Source organism: Ranitomeya variabilis, chromosome 1 (assembly GCF_051348905.1).
Source record: "Ranitomeya variabilis isolate aRanVar5 chromosome 1, aRanVar5.hap1, whole genome shotgun sequence".
In the NCBI taxonomy this organism is placed as follows: domain Eukaryota; kingdom Metazoa; phylum Chordata; class Amphibia; order Anura; family Dendrobatidae; genus Ranitomeya; species Ranitomeya variabilis.
Window position 1 is genome coordinate 1,128,414,383 of NC_135232.1, and position 19,980 is coordinate 1,128,434,362.

The window sequence follows — 19,980 nt, forward strand, 5'->3', positions numbered from 1 at the left end:
AAAACAACATTTGGTCATGTGCAGCAGTTATATTTTTAGCAATGTGCTGCAAAGTCCTAAACCCTGCCTAGAGGCTGTATTCTGCCACTTTCACTGCTGCTGCAACTGTCACTAGGCTAAAAGAAGAATGCATCTGATACAACAGCAAATCACGGGATTAGGACTGCTAGTATAATGGTTTAGCTCAGCGCCAGTATCAACACTAAAGAACTCTGATTAGTTAAACTGTGCACACACAGGCCAGGATAACTGCTCTCTCCCTCCAATCACAACTGTCCCTGAGCTGTGCAATGGTGTCAGTGTGCCGAGTATGGCGGTGCCAGTCCTTTTATAACCTCTGATGAAGTAATGCAGCCAGCCAATCATAGTAATGCCACTACCAAGATGGCTACAGCATTGCATTGACTGGCATGTAAACCCACATGTTTATTGCCTGTGAAACAGGAGCCAAACAAACTGGGTAGTGATTTGAGCTTTAAATCCAAGCACATCCAATGCTGTACCCAAATACTCAAGTGATGTCCGAGTAAAACCGAGCACATTCACACATCCCTAGCTATTATGCAATTTGAGGGCCTACTGAAGGACTCCATCACTAACACAGAAGAGGCCATTTTAACTATATACTGAAAAACGGCAGTATGACATAACATATAGGAAGTTCATAGGTTCAAGTCCTGTAACAAGACTAAAAAAAACTAAAAATAATGTAAAGCAAATATTTTAAATTACCCCTTTCCCATTTAAAAAAATAAATACATTAAAGAAAACTACATATTTGGTTTTGTCATGTCCATAAAAGTCCATTCGATAAAAATATAAATTTATGTAACCCATTCGATAAGACAAAAATAATGGAAAAATAGATTTACAGTTTTTGGCCACTATATCTCTTTCAAAAAATGTAATAAATAGCTATCAAAACTTGGTATGTGACCCAAAATGATGTCAATAAAAATGTCAACTCAACGCACAAGAAACAAGCCCTTAGGCCGGTTTCACACGTCAGTGGCTCCGGTACGTGAGGTGACAGTTTCCTCACGTACCGGAGCCACTGACACACGTAGACCCATAAAAATCAATGCATCTGTGCAGATGTCATTGATTTTTTGTGGACCGTGTCTCCGTGTGCCAAACACGGAGACATGTCAGTGTTTGTGGGAGCGCACGTATTACACGGACCCATTAAAGTCAATGGGACCGTGTAAAACACGGACCACACACGGACCTTCTCCGTGTGCAGTCAGTGTGGCGTGCAGGAGACAGCGCTACAGTAAGCGCTGTCCCCCCCACATGGTGCTGAAGCCGCTATTCATATCTTCTCTGCAGTAGCGTTTGCTGCATAGAAGATATGAATAATAGTGTTTAAAAGAAAGATCTATCTGTCCGCCGCCCTCCCACCCACTGTGCGCCCCCCCGCTGTTCTGAAAATACTCACCCGCTTCCCTCGTGGGCTGTCGATGCTTCCTGGTCTGGCCGCCCCTTCTACTGTATGCGGTCACGTGGGGCCGCAGATTAGAGTCATGAATATGTGGCTCCACCTCCCATAGGGGTGGAGCCGCCTATTCATGACTCTAATCGGCGGCCCCACGTGACCGCATACAGGAGAAGATGGGGCCAGACCAGGAAGCCGCGACAGCCAACGAGGGAGCGGGTGAGTATTTTCAGAACAGCGGGGGGGGCGCACAGGGGGTGGGAGGGCGGCGGACAGATAGATCTTTATTTTAAACACTATTATTCATATCTTCTATGCAGCAAACACTGCTGCACAGAAGATATGAATCGCGGCTTCAGCACGATGCAGTGTACCACACGCGTGGGTACCACACGCTCCGTGTGGTACCCACTCGGCACACGGGCGGCACATGTGTGCCGCACGTATGGCCTACGTGAGCTCACGGGCACACGGACACAGGTAACTCCGGTACCGATTTTTTCCGGTACCGGAATTATCTGGACGTGTGGGACAGCCCTTACATAGCTCCATAGATGGAAACATACATTCAATTTTCTTACCACTATAAGAAAAAAAATATTTATAAGGTTGGGACTGATGAGGAGAATCATATGTACAGATAATTTTAATTTACTTTGCAATGAAGACCAATAAAACATTGACGGAATTACAAATTTTTTTGGCCACATTTTCACTTAATTTAGAATTTATTTCACGTTTTTCCAGTACATTGTATGGTAAAGTGAATCGTGTCACAACTAGAAATCATACCTCATAAATCAAGCTGCCATGTGGCTACGTTGATGGAATAATAATAATAAAAAAAGTTATGACTCTTGAAAGAGGAGGAAATAACAAAAAAATCAGACAGTTACAATGGGGCTAAAAATAAAAATCATCCAAATGTTGAGAGAAGGGACGTGTGGGGTCTCTATTCATGTGTGTGTACCTGTACACTATATAAATTTAAGCAAAATGTGGATTTGTTTAGTGCTATTTCTAGTATAATTTTATCAAGAGATGACACCTGCAAAAATCCCATTTCTAGGACTACAAAAAAAGTACCAGAGCAACTCTCTTGTTGCTCTGTCTTGGCGGTGTCTTGCACCCTCTAAATCAAAATAATAATAAAAAAAATAATAATACAAAAAAAAACCATCAAGAAAAAAGCTTAATTTTTTAAAGAGCAAAAAAAAAAATGGCAAAAAATAAATAAAAAACAAACTTTTTACAGTCATTGCTTTAAAAATCCTAAACTGTCAGTGTTAATCAAGGACAGATGGTAAGTATGTAAATGTGCGGCATGATATATCTGCTTCTGTAAATCACACGGCAAAGTGCAGAGACGATGGCTCTCCGCATAGCAATAATTGGCTGGGGAGATGAATCTCAGTAGACAGACAGTTCTGCGCTCCGATTCTGTAATATAAAGACACAAATTAGTACAGTAAGAACTGAACACCTGGATCCTCCTGATACTGAACATAAAAATAGCGGATATATCAACTCTCGTTGACTTTCTCCAACTTTCCAAGCAGATCTGCAACGAGCGTGACACCAGCAGTTTTGGAAAAGAAGCCCAAAAAATTAATGGTTTGGATGGTGAAATTGAAATGTTAGAATTATAAACTTCGGGGTCATACGAATATATTTTGAGATATTACAGGTGGGAGATGGCAATTGGATATGGTGGGAGTATTTAATTCATTCTTAAGAGTATTGCCCTGACAACTATCCGACACAACAGAAGGTCACGTTGGAACAGTCCAGTAAAATGCCCCAAATAAGGTTTCTACAGTGAAGGCTGCTTGTATGAAGTCCTGTGCTGAAATCAAGAGAAAATCCATGAGTGTTTTACACATCTCCTTGGGCCCAGTAGGGAAAATGATTCTGAGGGCCACCCCTTCACCTAGATAGAAGACATACACAAGCTGGGCATATTATCAAATTGTGAATCATACCATATGAGACAGACCCAAATGACGAGTCTTTGGATTTTACTTCCAGATGGAGATGTCTTCTGCTTGACCTCTGGGCCCAATTGTTTACTCAGACCCTGGAACCACCACAAAAATGCACTGTATGTGCCAGGATTGAAAGACCATGGGGTGGAGGAAGTCACTGTCAGGCAACAAAAATACCATTGAAGCCCTGGTCTCCAGTAAAAAAGCAAAAATATAAAACAATATCCTTCACCTGTCCAACATACTGTACCATGCCGCAATCCATGTCTGCGATAGTTGGTTTTCAACCTGGATGGTACCAAGATGCGACCTTCCAGGCTGAAAACCAAGGGAGAGTGAGCTGCTGTGAGCACAGCCTCAGTGACTAGAAGTGACATCATCGAGGTTACCGCAGATCACTGAGGCTTGCGTGCTTTCCCAGCCCACTTTGCTGTGAGCCGGGCCGATGAACTGCGGTGACCTCAGTGAAAAATAGTTAATCGTAAAAAATTTCAAAGTCCTGAGCTCTCAACGCTTTGATATTTTATAACTTTATGTCACTTGATTGCTAACTGTTGTTGCTTTTTTTTATCTTGCCTTCTATTTGGAGCCTAAAAATTACACATGTAAAAAACTGCAGATACTTTCTTAAGAATCAAAGATTTTCTGTACTATGAAAAGCACTTAAAAATGCCACTTAACATCTGCATTAGAAACAAATAAGGGGAAAAGGGCCTAAAAAATGGAAAAATAATTAGAGAAGATTGTTATTGTGTGGGTTGGTGTGAACATGGCTTTATAGACATCAGACGCCAGATATCATATAGTGAAGCTACATAAGGACTCATACTCATCTTCAAGGAAAATGGATGAGTGCAATCTGATAACGGAAGCCTTAAAAGACCTTGCACTCTGTTTTTTTAACTCAGTCTAGCCTCAAACCCCTGATGAAGCCAGTCATTGCGAAACATATCGGGGAGGATATGAGTGAATTTTAATGGTTTTGCAACTGACCGATAATAATCCTGAGGAAAGCTGTCCTAGCTAGTCGACTGCAACCATTAATCTAGGTAGGAGATATATTAGCTTTAGGATAATGATACTCCATAGAGGAGTCAAAAAGAAATGCTGCTCAGCAATACCCCCTGAATTATTTTAATCTTTACTTGTTTGTCCATATTAATTAATTACAATAAGTCAAGTTTTAATCATTGTCCTTAAAGTTGGGTCCATTTACCCTCAGGGTAATCTGTTAGTATGATTTTTCATCCCTAAAGGGTTTTAAACCCTCAGTTTTCAATTGCAAACTTTTGCATCGGCCCATTTTCCTTTTTTGTAATTTTTAAAATGGAAGAAATTACCATATTTAAAAAGGAAATGTGTCATGATTAAATATATCCCTTTTAGAAATCATTTCATCTTTAACTTGCTTAACAGTTCACAATAACTAATTTTGACAAGGGCTGCCCAAATTTTTACATGCCACTGCATGGCCCATGCACCAAATTTCAGTGCATGTGTCCATGGCATAAAACGACGGAAAAGTTATCAATCAAGGCCTAAGGTGAAGCAGTGGTTCGAGTTTATTGCAGGAAATATTTCCAAAAGAAAATTTTATATTGCTAAAATTAGTATGACTTTTTACATTGTGCCTTTTTTTGCTATATAGAAAAAATGCATGACACTTAGAGCATGAAGTATTGCCAGAGGATGAAAAAATTAAAAAACTCACTGTGGTATATTTTACGTATTCCAATTAACTCACAGTTAAGATGTAATTGCAATAAGAAAACTTGAGCCCCCATTAGATGACTGTTACTGTATGTTCTTACGTTAATTATTGACGATCCATGGTTGATAAGATTCCAGCAGTGGCTTTTCTGTTGGTTCCTATGGACTCACTGACTTGTTTCACGGTATCTTAGCACACTAGTAATTAAAATATTCACAACTATTACCTTTGGGGCTCCAAAATGCCATTCTTTGGGTTAATTATTTATTGTCTTTAAACAGAAATACCCTGACGGATTTTACTTAGAAATCACATGGAATCATCCTGTACATCGAATTGTTGCACATTTACTTCTAGATGAGAAACTGGTCCTGAACTCAGCGATCTGGATAAAAGGGCAAATTCCACCACTGAACACCATTGAATAGAATAAGTGCAAGATAAGTAAAATGAATTATTCTAAAACATATTACAGGGGTAGTCGAAAGCAAGTTAGTTGATAACTGAGGATGGAGGATCTTTTCTTTGAAATACGTAGAATATTCTCTTTCTGTTTTTTGGCTTGTCTATTGCTCACCATTAGGGTTGAGCGACTTTCATTTTTTTAAGATCGAGTCGGGTTTTGTGAAACCCGACTTTGTCCAGAGTCGAGTCGAGTGCAGTCGGCCGATTATCGCTAAAAGTCGGGGATCGACCGAAACACGAAACCCAATGCAAGTCAAGGGGAAGCATAGTCGGCAGTGAGTGGAGGCCAGGAAAACACCTACAGTGCCCATTTTAATGCCAAAAACATCCATTCTTGTTTCTGAAGCTTGTCAATCTTAATTAACTTTATAATAATAGTTGTTCAATGGAACTTGGGGGTCATTTGGCAAATTTGTGGGGGGTATGGCTGGTTCAAGGTTTTAGTGGGCCCAGGAATCGTGGACTACGTCACGGCGGTGGAGCAGGGAGAGGAAAGTATTTCAACGTTGCAAGTGTTGTGATCCTGAGCAAGCAGGGGGGCACACTTGTTCGCATTGGCACTGGCACAGGGCCCCTCAAAGTACAGCGGTGTGTTTGCACGGCGGGGGCGCCTCCCACCAGCAGCGACACTTTTGCGTACTCTGAGGGGCCCTGTGCCAGTGACGTCGCCAATGAGTATGCCCCCCCACCTGATGAAGGAACCTGCACTTTCATCTGCACCTTCCTCTTTGTCCCTGTGTAAGGTGGTATAACATGCGGGAAGGGGAACCTTACTTTCAGCAGGGTCAGATTCTGGCTGTGTAGAGTGCAAGGGGAATGTAGTGGTCTAGGTCAATGTACCAGCAGACTCATCTAGCAGTGGCTGGGCAATGGGCAGGATGAGGAGGAAACAGATATAGGGCCAAAGAATAAAGTAGGCTAAATGCAGTTCAAAATTGGTAACAGGACAGGACTAAACAGGCGGCATTGCTTTGTTCAGTGGAGTAGCAAACCCAGGAGCAGCAGACACTGTTTTAAGGGCCCAACCACACTAGTAGGCCAAATGCAGTTTAATATCTGATACTATAGGCCGAAAGCCAGAAGGTTGAAGCTCAGCTTTATTCAGTTGAGGGCAAACACCAGGGAGGGGCAGACACCGTTAGTAGGCCCTAAACACCAATTTTTAAAATAACAGCACTTAATGAGAGCCAGAAGGTTGAAGCTCAGCTTTATTCAGTTGAGGAAAAACACCAGGCAGGGGCAGACACCGTTAGTAGGCCGTAACCAAAGTTGAAGGCCAAATGCAGTTTAATATCTGATACTATAGGCCGAAAGCCAGAAGGTTGAAGCTCAGCTTTATTCAGTTGAGGAAAAACACCAGGGAGGGGCAGACACCGTTAGTAGGCCCTAACCACCAATTTTTAAAATAACAGCACTTAATGAGAGCCAGAAGGTTGAAGCTCAGCTTTATTCAGTTGAGGGCAAACACCAGGGAGGGGCAGAAACCGTTAGTAGGCCCTAACCACCAATTTTTAAAATAACAGCACTTAATGAGAGCCAGAAGGTTGAAGCTCAGCTTTATTCAGTTGAGGACAAACACCAGGGAGGGGCAGACACCGTTAGTAGGCCGTAACCAAAGTTGAAGGCGAAATGCAGTTTCATATCTGATACTATAGGCCGAAAGCCAGAAGGTTGAAGCTCAGCTTTATTCAGTTGAGGAAAAACACCAGGGAGGGGCAGACACCGTTAGTAGGCCCTAACCACCAATTTTTAAAATAACAGCACTTAATGAGAGCCAGAAGGTTGAAGCTCAGCTTTATTCAGTTGAGGAAAAACACCAGGCAGGGGCAGACACCGTTAGTAGGCCGTAACCAAAGTTGAAGGCCAAATGCAGTTTAATATCTGATACTATAGGCCGAAAGCCAGAAGGTTGAAGCTCAGCTTTATTCAGTTGAGGGCAATCACCAGGGAGGGGCAGTGTTGTGGATTCTGTTTGTGGGCTCCCTCTGGTGGTTACTGCTGGTACTGGGTGACTTTGGTGGGTTGCGGCCTTTGGTTTCCACCTGTCCATCAGTGGCTGGGTGTTTCCTATTTTACCTGGCCTTTCTGTCATTTCCCTTGCCGGCTATCAATGTATTCAGATGTGCTCTGTTTGGTTCCTGCCTACCTGCTCCCAGATCTTTCAGGATAAGCTAAGTGCTGATTTTCAGTTGTTTGGTTTTTTTGTCCAGCTTGCTTATTATGTCTCTATGCTAGCTGGTAGCTCTAGTGGACTGAGGTTCTCCCCATGTGCCATGAGTTGGCACATGGGTTCTTGTAATCTCAGGATGGTTTTTTTGATTAGGGTTTTTTGCTGACCGCTCAGTCCCCTTTTGTATCGTTCTGCTTTCTAGTTTACAGCGGGCCTCAATTTGCTAAAACTATATATATCATCTCTATGTGTGTGCCTTCCTCTCATTTCACCGTCAATACATGTGGGGGGCAACTATATCTTTTGGGGTTCATTCCGCTGGAGGCAAGTGAGGTCTTTATTTTCTCTGCAGTGCTAGTTAGCTCTTAGGCTGGTGCGTGGCGTCTAGAACCAACGTAGGCACGCTCCCTGGCTATCTCTAGTTGCGTTTGTCAGGCGTAGGGCAGCGGTCAGCCCAGGTTCCATCACCCTAGAGCTCGTCCGTAATATATTTGTACTTTGCTTGTCCTGTGCTATCCCTAGCCATTGGGATTCATGACAGTATAGCCGGCCCACAAAGTGTTAATTGTTTGGGCTGAAGCAGGAGAAAGAGAAGTGTTTAAGGGAAATTTTTTTTTTTTTTTTCCCTTCAGAGTTTTGCTGCCTAGCCCTTAATTGCTGTCTAGCTGCTTCTTACCTCCTCTTAACCCTTGAATGGCTCTGATCTTAGCTGTTTAACATGGATGTCCAGAGTTTGGCTTCCAGCCTGAGTAATCTCGCGGCAAAAGTTCAAAACATACAGGATTTTGTTGTTCACACTCCCATGTCTGAACCTAGAATTCCTATTCCAGAGTTCTTTTCTGGAGATAGATCTACCTTCCTGAATTTCAGGAACAATTGTAAATTGTTTCTTTCTTTAAAATCTCGCCCCTGCTCAACAGGTCAAGATTGTAATATCTTTCCTGCGGGGCGACCCTCAGAATTGGGCATTTGCATTGGCACCAGGGGATCCTGCATTGCTCAGTGTGGATGCGTTTTTTCTGGCATTGGGATTGCTCTATGAGGAACCTAACCTGGAGATTCAGGCTGAAAAGGCTTTATTAGCCCTCTCTCAGGGGCATGATGAAGCGGAGATATATTGTCAGAAGTTTCGGAAATGGTCGGTGCTTACTCAGTGGAATGAGTGCGCCCTGGCTGCAAACTTCAGAAATGGTCTTTCTGAGGCCATTAAGGATATTATGGTGGGGTTCCCTACGCCTACAGGTCTGAATGAGTCTATGGCTATGGCCATTCAGATTGATCGGCGTTTACGGGAGCGCAAACCCGTGCACCAGTTGGCGGTGTCTTCTGAACAGGCACCTGAGACTATGCAATGTGATAGAATTCAGTCCAGAAGTGAACGGCAAAATTATAGGCGGAAAAATGGATTGTGTTTCTATTGTGGTGATTCAGCTCATGTTATATCAGCATGCTCTAAACGCACAAAAAGGGTTGATAAATCTTTTGCCATTGGTACTCTGCAGCCTAAGTTCATTTTGTCTGTGACTCTGATTTTTTCACTGTCTTCCATTTCCGTCGATGCCTATGTGGATTCGGGCGCTGCCCTAAGTCTTATGGATTGGTCATTTGCTAAACGCTGCGGTTTTAGTCTGGAACCTCTGGAAGTTCCTATTCCTCTGAAGGGAATTGACTCTACACCATTGGCTATGAATTAACCACAGTATTGGACACAAGTGACCATGCGCATGACTCCCGTTCATCAGGAGGTGATTCGCTTCCTTGTACTTTATAATTTACATGATGTACTAGTGCTTGGTCTGCCATGGTTACAAACTCATAATCCTGTCCTGGACTGGAAAACAATGTCTGTGTTAAGCTGGGGATGTCAGGGGGTTCATGATGATGCACCTCCGATTTCAATCGCTTCATCTACTCCTTCTGAGATCCCTGCGTTTTTGTCTGACTATAGGGATGTTTTTGAGGAGCCTAAGCTCAATTCGCTCCCTCCGCATAGAGATTGTGACTGTGCTATAGAATTGATTCCTGGCAGTAAGTTCCCTAAGGGTCGTTTATTTAATCTGTCACTGCCAGAGCATACTGCTATGCGGAATTATATTAAGGAGTCCTTGGAAAAGGGACATATTCGTCCATCTTCGTCCCCTCTGGGAGCAGGTTTTTTTTTGTGGCAAAAAAAGATGGTTCCCTGAGGCCTTGTATAGATTATCGCCTTCTGAATAAGATTACAGTCAAGTATTAGTATCCATTGCCATTATTGACTGATTTGTTTGCTCGCATTAAGGGGGCTAGGTGGTTCACTAAGATAGATCTTCGCGGTGCGTATAATCTGGTGCGGATAAAACAGGGTGATGAGTGGAAAACCGCATTTAATACGCCTGAGGGCCATTTTGAGTATTTGGTAATGCCTTTTGGACTCTCCAATGCTCCGTCAGTCTTTCAGTCCTTTATGCACAATATTTTCCGTGAATATCTGGATAAGTTTATGATTGTGTATTTGGATGATATTTTGGTGTTTTCTGATGACTGGGAGTCTCATGTTCTACAGGTCAGGAAGGTGTTTCAGGTTCTGCGGGCCAATTCTCTGTTTGTGAAGGGCTCAAAGTGTCTCTTCGGAGTCCAGAAGATTTCTTTTTTGGGGTACATTTTTTCTCCTTCTACTATTGAGATGGATCCCGTCAAGGTTCAGGCGATTTGTGACTGGACACAACCTACATCTGTTAAGAGCCTTCAGAAGTTCTTGGGGTTTGCTAATTTTTATCGTCGGTTCATTGCTAATTTTTCCAGTATTGTTAAACCTTTGACTGATTTGACTAAAAAGGGTGCTGATGTTGCTGATTGGTCTCCTGCGGCCGTGGAGGCCTTTCAGGAACTTAAGCGCCGGTTTTCTTCTGCTCCTGTGTTGTGTCAACCAGATGTTTCACTTCCTTTTCAGGTTGAGGTTGATGCTTCTGAGATTGGAGCGGGGGCGGTTTTGTCACAGAGAAGTTCTAATGGCTCGGTGATGAAGCCATGTGCATTCTTCTCTAGAAAATTCTCGCCCGCCGAGCGCAATTATGATGTGGGTAATCGGGAGCTTTTGGCCATGAAGTGGGCATTTGAGGAGTGGCGTCATTGGCTTGAGGGTGCTAAACATCGTGTAATGGTCTTGACTGATCACAAGAATCTCATTTACCTTGAGTCTGCCAGGCGTTTGAATCCTAGACAGGCTCGTTGGTCGTTGTTTTTTTCTCGTTTCAATTTCGTGGTTTCATACCTGCCAGGTTCAAAGAATGTGAAGGCAGATGCTCTTTCCAGGAGTTTTGTGCCTGACTCTCCTGGAGACTCTGGGCCTACTGGTATCCTTAGGGATGGGGTAATATTGTCCGCCGTATCCCCAGAATTGCGACGTGCATTGCAGGAGTTTCAGGTGGATAAAACGGATCGTTGTCCACCAGAAAGACTGTTTGTTCCGGATGATTGGACCAGTAGAGTCATCTCCGAGGTCCATTCTTCTGTGTTGGCTGGTCATCCTGGAATATTTGGTACTAGAGACTTGGTGGCCAGGTCTTTTTGGTGGCCTTCCTTGTCTAGGGATGTGCGTACCTTTGTGCAGTCTTGTGAAGTGTGTGCTCGAGCTAAGCCTTGCTGTTCTCGGGCCAGTGGGTTGTTGTTATCCTTGCCCATCCCGAAGAGGCCTTGGACGCACATTTCCATGGATTTTATTTCTGATCTCCCGGTTTCACAGAAAATGTCCGTTATCTGGGTTGTGTGTGACCGCTTTTCTAAGATGGTTCATTTGGTGCCCTTGCCTAAGTTGCCTTCCTCCTCTGAGTTGGTTCCTTTATTTTTTCAGAACGTGGTTCGTTTGCATGGGATTCCGGAGAATATCGTTTCTGACAGGGGATCCCAGTTTGTGTCTAGATTTTGGCGGACGTTTTGTGCCAAGATGGGCATTGATTTGTCTTTCTCGTCTGCATTCCATCCTCAGACGAATGGCCAGACGGAGCGAACTAATCAGACCTTGGAAACTTATTTGAGGTGTTTTGTTTCTGCTGATCAAGATGACTGGGTTGCTTTTTTGCCACTGGCCGAATTTGCTCTTAATAATCGGGCTAGTTCGGCCACGTTGGTCTCTCCTTTTTTTTGTAATTCGGGGTTTCATCCTCGTTTTTCCTCTGGTCAGGTGGAGCCTTCGGATTGTCCTGGAGTGGACGTGGTGGTGGACAGGCTACATCAGATTTGGAATCAGGTGGTGGACAATTTGAAGTTATCTCAGGAGAAGACTCAGCAGTTTGCTAATCGCCGTCGCCGCGTGGGTCCCCGACTTCTTGTTGGGGATTTGGTGTGGTTGTCTTCTCGTTTTGTCCCTATGAAGGTCTCTTCTCCTAAGTTCAAGCCTCGGTTCATCGGTCCTTATAGGATCTCGGAGATTCTTTACCCTGTATCTTTTCGTTTGGATCTCCCAGCATCGTTTGCTATTCATAATGTGTTCCATCGGTCGTTGTTGCGGAGGTATGAGGTGCCCGTTGTTCCTTTGGTTGAGCCTCCTGCTCTGGTGCTGGTGGAGGGAGAATTGGAGTATGTTGTTGAGAAGATCTTGGATTCTCGTGTTTCCAGACGCAAACTCCAGTATTTGGTTAAGTGGAAGGGTTATGGTCAGGAGGATAATTCCTGGGTGGTCGCCTCCGATGTTCATGCGACTGATTTGGTCCGCGCCTTCCATAGAGCTCACCCTGATCGCCCTGGGGGTTCTCGTGAGGGTTCGGTGACCCCTCCTCAAGGGGGGGGTACTGTTGTGGATTCTGTTTGTGGGCTCCCTCTGGTGGTTACTGCTGGTACTGGGTGACTTTGGTGGGTTGCGGCCTTTGGTTTCCACCTGTCCATCAGTGGCTGGGTGTTTCCTATTTTACCTGGCCTTTCTGTCATTTCCCTTGCCGGCTATCAATGTATTCAGATGTGCTCTGTTTGGTTCCTGCCTACCTGCTCCCAGATCTTTCAGGATAAGCTAAGTGCTGATTTTCAGTTGTTTGGTTTTTTTGTCCAGCTTGCTTATTATGTCTCTATGCTAGCTGGTAGCTCTAGTGGACTGAGGTTCTCCCCATGTGCCATGAGTTGGCACATGGGTTCTTGTAATCTCAGGATGGTTTTTTTGATTAGGGTTTTTTGCTGACCGCTCAGTCCCCTTTTGTATCGTTCTGCTTTCTAGTTTACAGCGGGCCTCAATTTGCTAAAACTATATATATCATCTCTATGTGTGTGCCTTCCTCTCATTTCACCGTCAATACATGTGGGGGGCAACTATATATTTTGGGGTTCATTCCGCTGGAGGCAAGTGAGGTCTTTATTTTCTCTGCAGTGCTAGTTAGCTCTTAGGCTGGTGCGTGGCGTCTAGAACCAACGTAGGCACGCTCCCTGGCTATCTCTAGTTGCGTTTGTCAGGCGTAGGGCAGCGGTCAGCCCAGGTTCCATCACCCTAGAGCTCGTCCGTAATATATTTGTACTTTGCTTGTCCTGTGCTATCCCTAGCCATTGGGATTCATGACAGGGCAGACATTGTTAGTAGGCCGTAACCAAAGTTGAAGGCCAAATGCAGTTTCATAACTGATACTATAGGCCGAAAGCCAGAAGGTTGAAGCTCAGCTTTATTCAGTTGAGGAAAAACACCAGGGAGGGGCAGACACCGTTAGTAGGCCCTAACCACCAATTTTTAAAATAACAGCACTTAATGAGAGCCAGAAGGTTGAAGCTCAGCTTTATTCAGTTGAGGGCAAACAACAGGGAGGGGCAGACACCGTTAGTAGGCCCTAACTACCAATTTTTAAAATAACAGCACTTAATGAGAGCCAGAAGGTTGAAGCTCAGCTTTATTCAGTTGAGGGCAAACACCAGGGAGGGGCAGACACCGTTAGTAGGCCCTAACCACCAATTTTTAAAATAACAGCACTTAATGAGAGCCAGAAGGTTGAAGCTCAGCTTTATTCAGTTGAGGAAAAACACCAGGCAGGGGCAGACACCGTTAGTAGGCCGTAACCAAAGTTGAAGGCCAAATGCAGTTTAATATCTGATACTATAGGTCGAAAGCCAGAAGGTTGAAGCTCAGCTTTATTCAGTTGAGGACAAACACCAGGGAGGGGCAGACACCGTCAGTAGGCCGTAACCAAAGTTGAAGGCCAAATGCAGTTTAATATCTGATACTATAGGTCGAAAGCCAGAAGGTTGAACTCAGCTTTATTCAGATGAGGACAAACACCAGGGAGGGGCAGACACCGTTAGTAGGCCGTAACCAAAGTTGAAGGCCAAATGCAGTTTCATATCTGATACTATAGGCCGAAAGCCAGAAGGTTGAAGCTCAGCTTTATTCAGTTGAGGGCAAACACCAGGTAGGGGCAGACACCGTTAGTAGGCCCTAACCACCAATTTTTAAAATAACAGCACTTAATGAGAGCCAGAAGGTTGAAGCTCAGCTTTATTCAGTTGAGGAAAAACACCAGGCAGGGGCAGACACCGTTAGCAGGCCGTAACCAAAGTTGAAGGCCAAATGCAGTTTAATATCTGATACTATAGGCCGAAAGCTAGAAGGTTGAAGCTCAGCTTTATTCAGTTGAGGGCAAACACCAGGGAGGGGCAGACACCGTTAGTAGGCCGTAACCAAAGTTGAAGGCCAAATGCAGTTTCATATCTGATACTATAGGCCGAAAGCCAGAAGGTTGAAGCTCAGCTTTATTCAGATGAGGAAAAACACCAGGGAGGGGCAGACACCGTTAGTAGGCCCTAACCACCAATTTTTAAAATAACAGCACTTAATGAGAGCCAGAAGGTTGAAGCTCAGCTTTATTCAGTTGAGGGCAAACACCAGGGAGGGGCAGACACCGTTAGTAGGCCCTAACCACCAATTTTTAAAATAACAGCACTTAATGAGAGCCAGAAGGTTGAAGCTCAGCTTTATTCAGTTGCGGGCAAACACCAGGGAGGGGCAGACACCGTTAGTAGGCCCTAACCACCAATTTTTAAAATAACAGCACTTAATGAGAGCCAGAAGGTTGAAGCTCAGCTTTATTCAGTTGAGGAAAAACACCAGGCAGGGGCAGACACCGTTAGTAGGCCGTAACCAAAGTTGAAGGCCAAATGCAGTTTAATATCTGATACTATAGGCCGAAAGCCAGAAGGTTGAAGCTCAGCTTTATTCAGTTGAGGGCAAACACCAGGGAGGGGCAGACACCGTTAGTAGGCCGTAACCAAAGTTGAAGGCCAAATGCAGTTTCATATCTGATACTATAGGCCGAAAGCCAGAAGGTTGAAGCTCAGCTTTATTCAGTTGAGGAAAAACACCAGGGAGGGGCAGACACCGTTAGTAGGCCCTAACCACCAATTTTTAAAAACACAGCACTTAATGAGAGCCAGAAGGTTGAAGCTCAGCTTTATTCAGTTGAGGGCAAACACCAGGGAGGGGCAGACACCGTTAGTAGGCCCTAACCACCAATTTTTAAAATAACAGCACTTAATGAGAGCCAGAAGGTTGAAGCTCAGCTTTATTCAGTTGAGGAAAAACACCAGGCAGGGGCAGACACCGTTAGTAGGCCGTAACCAAAGTTGAAGGCCAAATGCAGTTTAATATCTGATACTATAGGCCGAAAGCCAGAAGGTGGAAGCTCCGATTTAGACAGTGGAGGACAATTTGAATTAGGGACTGCAGACAGACTTAGTAGGCTGTCCCCTGTGGACCATGCATCCAACACATTAACCCATTGCGCCGTAATGGACACGTAATCTTCCGTGGCCATGCCTACAGGTCCATGCGTCTGTTGTCAGGTGCACCTTTGTACTCACAGATTGCCAGAGTGCATGGACAATGCGGTCTTCTACATGCTGGTGGAGGGTTGGGATGGCTTTTCTCGCAAAAGAAGTGTCGACTGGTTAGCTTGTAGCGTGGTACAGCGTAGTCCATCATGGCCTTATTAATAGTAAATAAAATATATAACTAGGCTCTATGAACTTTTAAATAGGTTCCAGGGGTACACGGGCAGCATTGGTGTGGTCAGTGGAGGAGTATTGCAAGTAGGGGCCGCAGACAGGCTCACAAAGGCCTAAAATAACAAACAGTAGGCAGTCATGGCAGTTTTACATCGGTTACATGGATACACAGGCAGGCAGCATTGTGGTCAGTGGAGGAGTATTGCAAGTAGGGGCCGCAGACAGGCTCACAAAGGCCTAAAATAACAAACAGTAGGCAGTCATGGCAGTTTTACATTGGTTACATGGATACACGGGCAGGCAGCATTGTGGTCAGTGGAGGAGTAATGCAAGTAGGGACGGCAGACAGGCTATCAAAGGCCTAAAATAACAAACAATAGGCTCATGGCAGTTTTATATCGGTTACATGGATACACGGGCAGGCAGCATTGTGGTCAGTGGAGGAGTATTGCAAGTAGGGGCCGCAGACAGGCTCACAAAGGCCTAAAATAACAAACAGTAGGCAGTCATGGCAGTTTTATATCGGTTACATGGATACACGGGCAGGCAGCATTGTGGTCAGTGGAGGAGTATTGCAAGTAGGGGCCGCAGACAGGCTCACAAAGGCCTAAAATAACAAACAGTAGGCAGTCATGGCAGTTTTACATCGGTTACATGGATACACAGGCAGGCACTCCAGGCAGCATTGTGGTCAGTGGAGGAGTATTGCAAGTAGGGGCCGCAGACAGGCTATCAAAGGCCTAAAATAACAAACAATAGGCTCATGGCAGTTTTATATCGGTTACATGGATACACGGGCAGGCAGCATTGTGGTCAGTGGAGGAGTATTGCAAGGAGTGTCTGACACAGTTAGTACTCCAAAAAAGCAAATAGATGTTAATGTCTCGCAAAACAACTATAAGTAAAAAAAGGGTGGCATGCTTAGGTACAGGGGTGGGCTCATCTGCAGAGTTTATGACAAAGTAATTTGGCAGTAAATTAGTATTTACTGGTGTCAATATAGGACACTGACCCAGACTACTTTAACTAGCATCATAGATGCAAACAAATTGGTATTGTTTGTCAGTGCCAGGCATTGAATGATGTCAGCGCATAGACTACACATTGGTGGAGCTGTGCGAGATAATTTTGCACGTAGTACAGCACAGTTTGAGCTGGGGGGGGAACTCTCTTGTGGCCGGCGGTACCGCCCCAGGGCCCCTCATGTTACAACGGTGTGTCTGACGTTGGGTGCGCACCACCACCGCCAGAGACACTACATTGTACTATGAGGGACCCAGTGGCAATGCCGTCGACCAAAAGCGGGCACACCCGCCTCTTCAGACAATCAGCACTGTAACGGGTGCTTGCGCCAAGTGGCGAGACAACGGCCCCGTGGGGGGGGTTTTCCCATTGGGGGAGGTGTAAACATGTCGTATGCTGGACAAACAGCTGCTGCAAATTAACAGATTGGAACACTCAGTAAGACCAGTCCACAAGCAAGACATTTTTATAGGAAAGCTAGGTGTCAGCCGGGAAAGGTGGGGCAAAATAATTTGAAATCCAGGAGTGGTTCATTTTAATGAAGGTGAGATCATCCACATTTTGGGTAGCCAGACGAGTCCTTTTTTCGGTTAATATTGAACCAGCAGCACTGAATACTCTTTCTGATAGCACACTAGCTGCTGGGCAAGCAAGCTCCTGCAACGCATATTCTGCCAATTCAGGCCAGGTGTCTAATTTTGATGCCCAGTAATCAAATGGGAATGACGGTTGAGGGAGAACATCGATAAGGGAAGAAAAATAGTTAGTAACCATACTGGACAAATGTTGTCTCCTGTCACTTTGAATAGATGCTGCAGTACCTGTCCTGTCTGCGGTCATTGCGAAATCACTCCACAACCTGGTCAGAAAACCCCTCTGTCCAACGCCACTTCTGATCTGTGCACCCCTAACACCTCTGCCATGTAGCCCCCTGCAGCTTGTGTGAGAACCATCACCGGCACTGTGTGCTGGGAATGCCTGAATCAAACTGTCTACAAGAGTAGCTTGTTTGGTTGCTAAGATTTGTTCGAGGTTCTCATGTGGCATAATATTTTGCAATTTGCCTTTATAGCGAGGGTCAAGGATGCAGGCCAACCAGTAATCGTCATCGCTCATCATTTTAGTAATGCGTGGGTCCTTTTTGAGGATACGTAAGGCATAATCCGCCATGTGGGCCAAAGTTCCTGTTGGCAAATCTGCGGTTGTGCTGGTTTGAGGGGCAGTTACAGGCAAATCTACGTCACTTGTCTCCCTTAAAAAAACAGAACCCGGCCTTGCAACGCCACTAATTTCTGTTGGCCCAGGAGAAGCTTCCTCATTACAAAAGTACTCATCCCCATCATCCTCCTCGTCCTCCTCCTCCTCTTCGCCCGCTACCGCGTCCTCTACACGGCCCTGACCAGACAATGGCTGACTGTCATCAAGGCTTTCCTCTTCCTCGGCTGCAGACGCCTGCTCCTTTATGTGCATCAAACTTTGCATCAGCAGACGCATTAGGGGGATGCTCATGCTTATTATGGCGTTGTCTGCACTAACCAGCCATGTGCATTCCTCAAAACACTGAAGGACTTGACACAGGTCTTGTAGCTTCGACCACTGCACACCTGACAACTCCATGTCTGCCATCCAACTGCCTGCCCGTGTATCCTCCCACAAATACATAACAGCACGCCTCTGTTCGCACAGTCTCTGAAGCATGTGCAGTGTGGAGTTCCACCTTGTTGAAATGTCGATGATTAGGCGATGCTGGGGAAGGTTCAAAGACCGCTGATAGTTCTGCATACGGCTGGAGTGTACGGGCGAATGGCGGATATGCGAGCAAAGTCTGCGCACTTTGAGGAGCAGGTCGGGTAACCCCGGATAACTTTTCAGGAAGCACTGCACCACCAGGTTTAAGGTGTGAGCCAGGCAAGGAATGTGTTTCAGTTGGGAAAGGGCTATGGCAGCCATGAAATTCCTTCCGTTATCACTCACAACCTTGCCTGCCTCAAGATGTACAGTGCCCAGCCATGACTGAGTTTCATTCTGCAAGAACTCGGACAGAACTTCCGCGGTGTGTCTGTTGTCGCCCAAACACTTCATTGCCAATACAGCCTGCTGATGCTTGCCACTAGCTGTCCCATAATCGCACACCTGGTGTGCAACAGTGGCAGCTGCGGATGGAGTGGATGTGCGACTGGGGTGTGTGGACGAGCTCTCGCTTCTGCATGAGGAGGAGGAAGAGGAGGAGGGGGGGCGAACGCCTACAGCCAACTCTTTCCTTGACCGTGGACTAGGCAAAACTGTCCCAATATTGCTGTCCCCTGTGGACCCTGCATCCACCACATTCACCCAGTGTGCCGTGATGGACACGTAACGTCCCTGGCCATGCCTACTGGTCCATGCATCTGTTGTCAGGTGCACCTTTGTAGTCACAGACTGCCTGAGTGCATGGACGATGCGGTCTTTAACATGCTGTTGAAGGGCTGGGATGGCTTTTCTAGAAAAGAAGTGCCGACTGGGTAGCTCGTAGCGTGGTACAGCGTAGTCCATCAGCGCTTTGAAAGCTTCGCTTTCAACTAACCGGTAGGGCATCATCTCTAATGAGATTAGTCTAGCAATGTGGGCGTTCAAACCCTGTGTACGCGGATGCGAGGATGAGTACTTCCTTTTCCTAACAAGAGTCTCATGTAGGGTGAGCTGGACTGGAGAGCTGGAGATCGTGGAACTAGCGGTGGTGCCGGTGGACATGGGTGACTGAGAGAGGGTTGGAGATGGTATTCTTGCCGGTGCCCTACATGCAGTGTTTCCTACTACTAACCTGGTGATTCCCTGACTGCTTTGGCCTGGCGACGAAAGCTGCACAGATACTGCAGGTGGTGTGGGAAATGGTCGGCTTACAGGGAGGGAAAGGATGTAGCGTTGCTGACTAGCTTCATTGGCCGAGGGTGCTGCAACCTTTAGGGACGTTTGGTAGTTAGTCCAGGCTTGCAAATGCATGGTGGATAAATGTCTATGCATGCAACTTGTATTTAGACTTTTAAGATTCTGACCTCTGCTTAAGGTTGTTGAACATTTTTGACAGATGACTTTGCGCTGATCATTTGGATGTTGTTTAAAAAAATGCCAGACTGCACTCTTTATACTATCGGATACCTTTTCAGGCATTGCAGACTGAGCTTCTTTAACCGGATGGCCACGCTGTCCTCCAACTGGTTTTGGTTTTGCCACGCGTTTTTGGCCAGATACGGGCCCGGTAGATGGA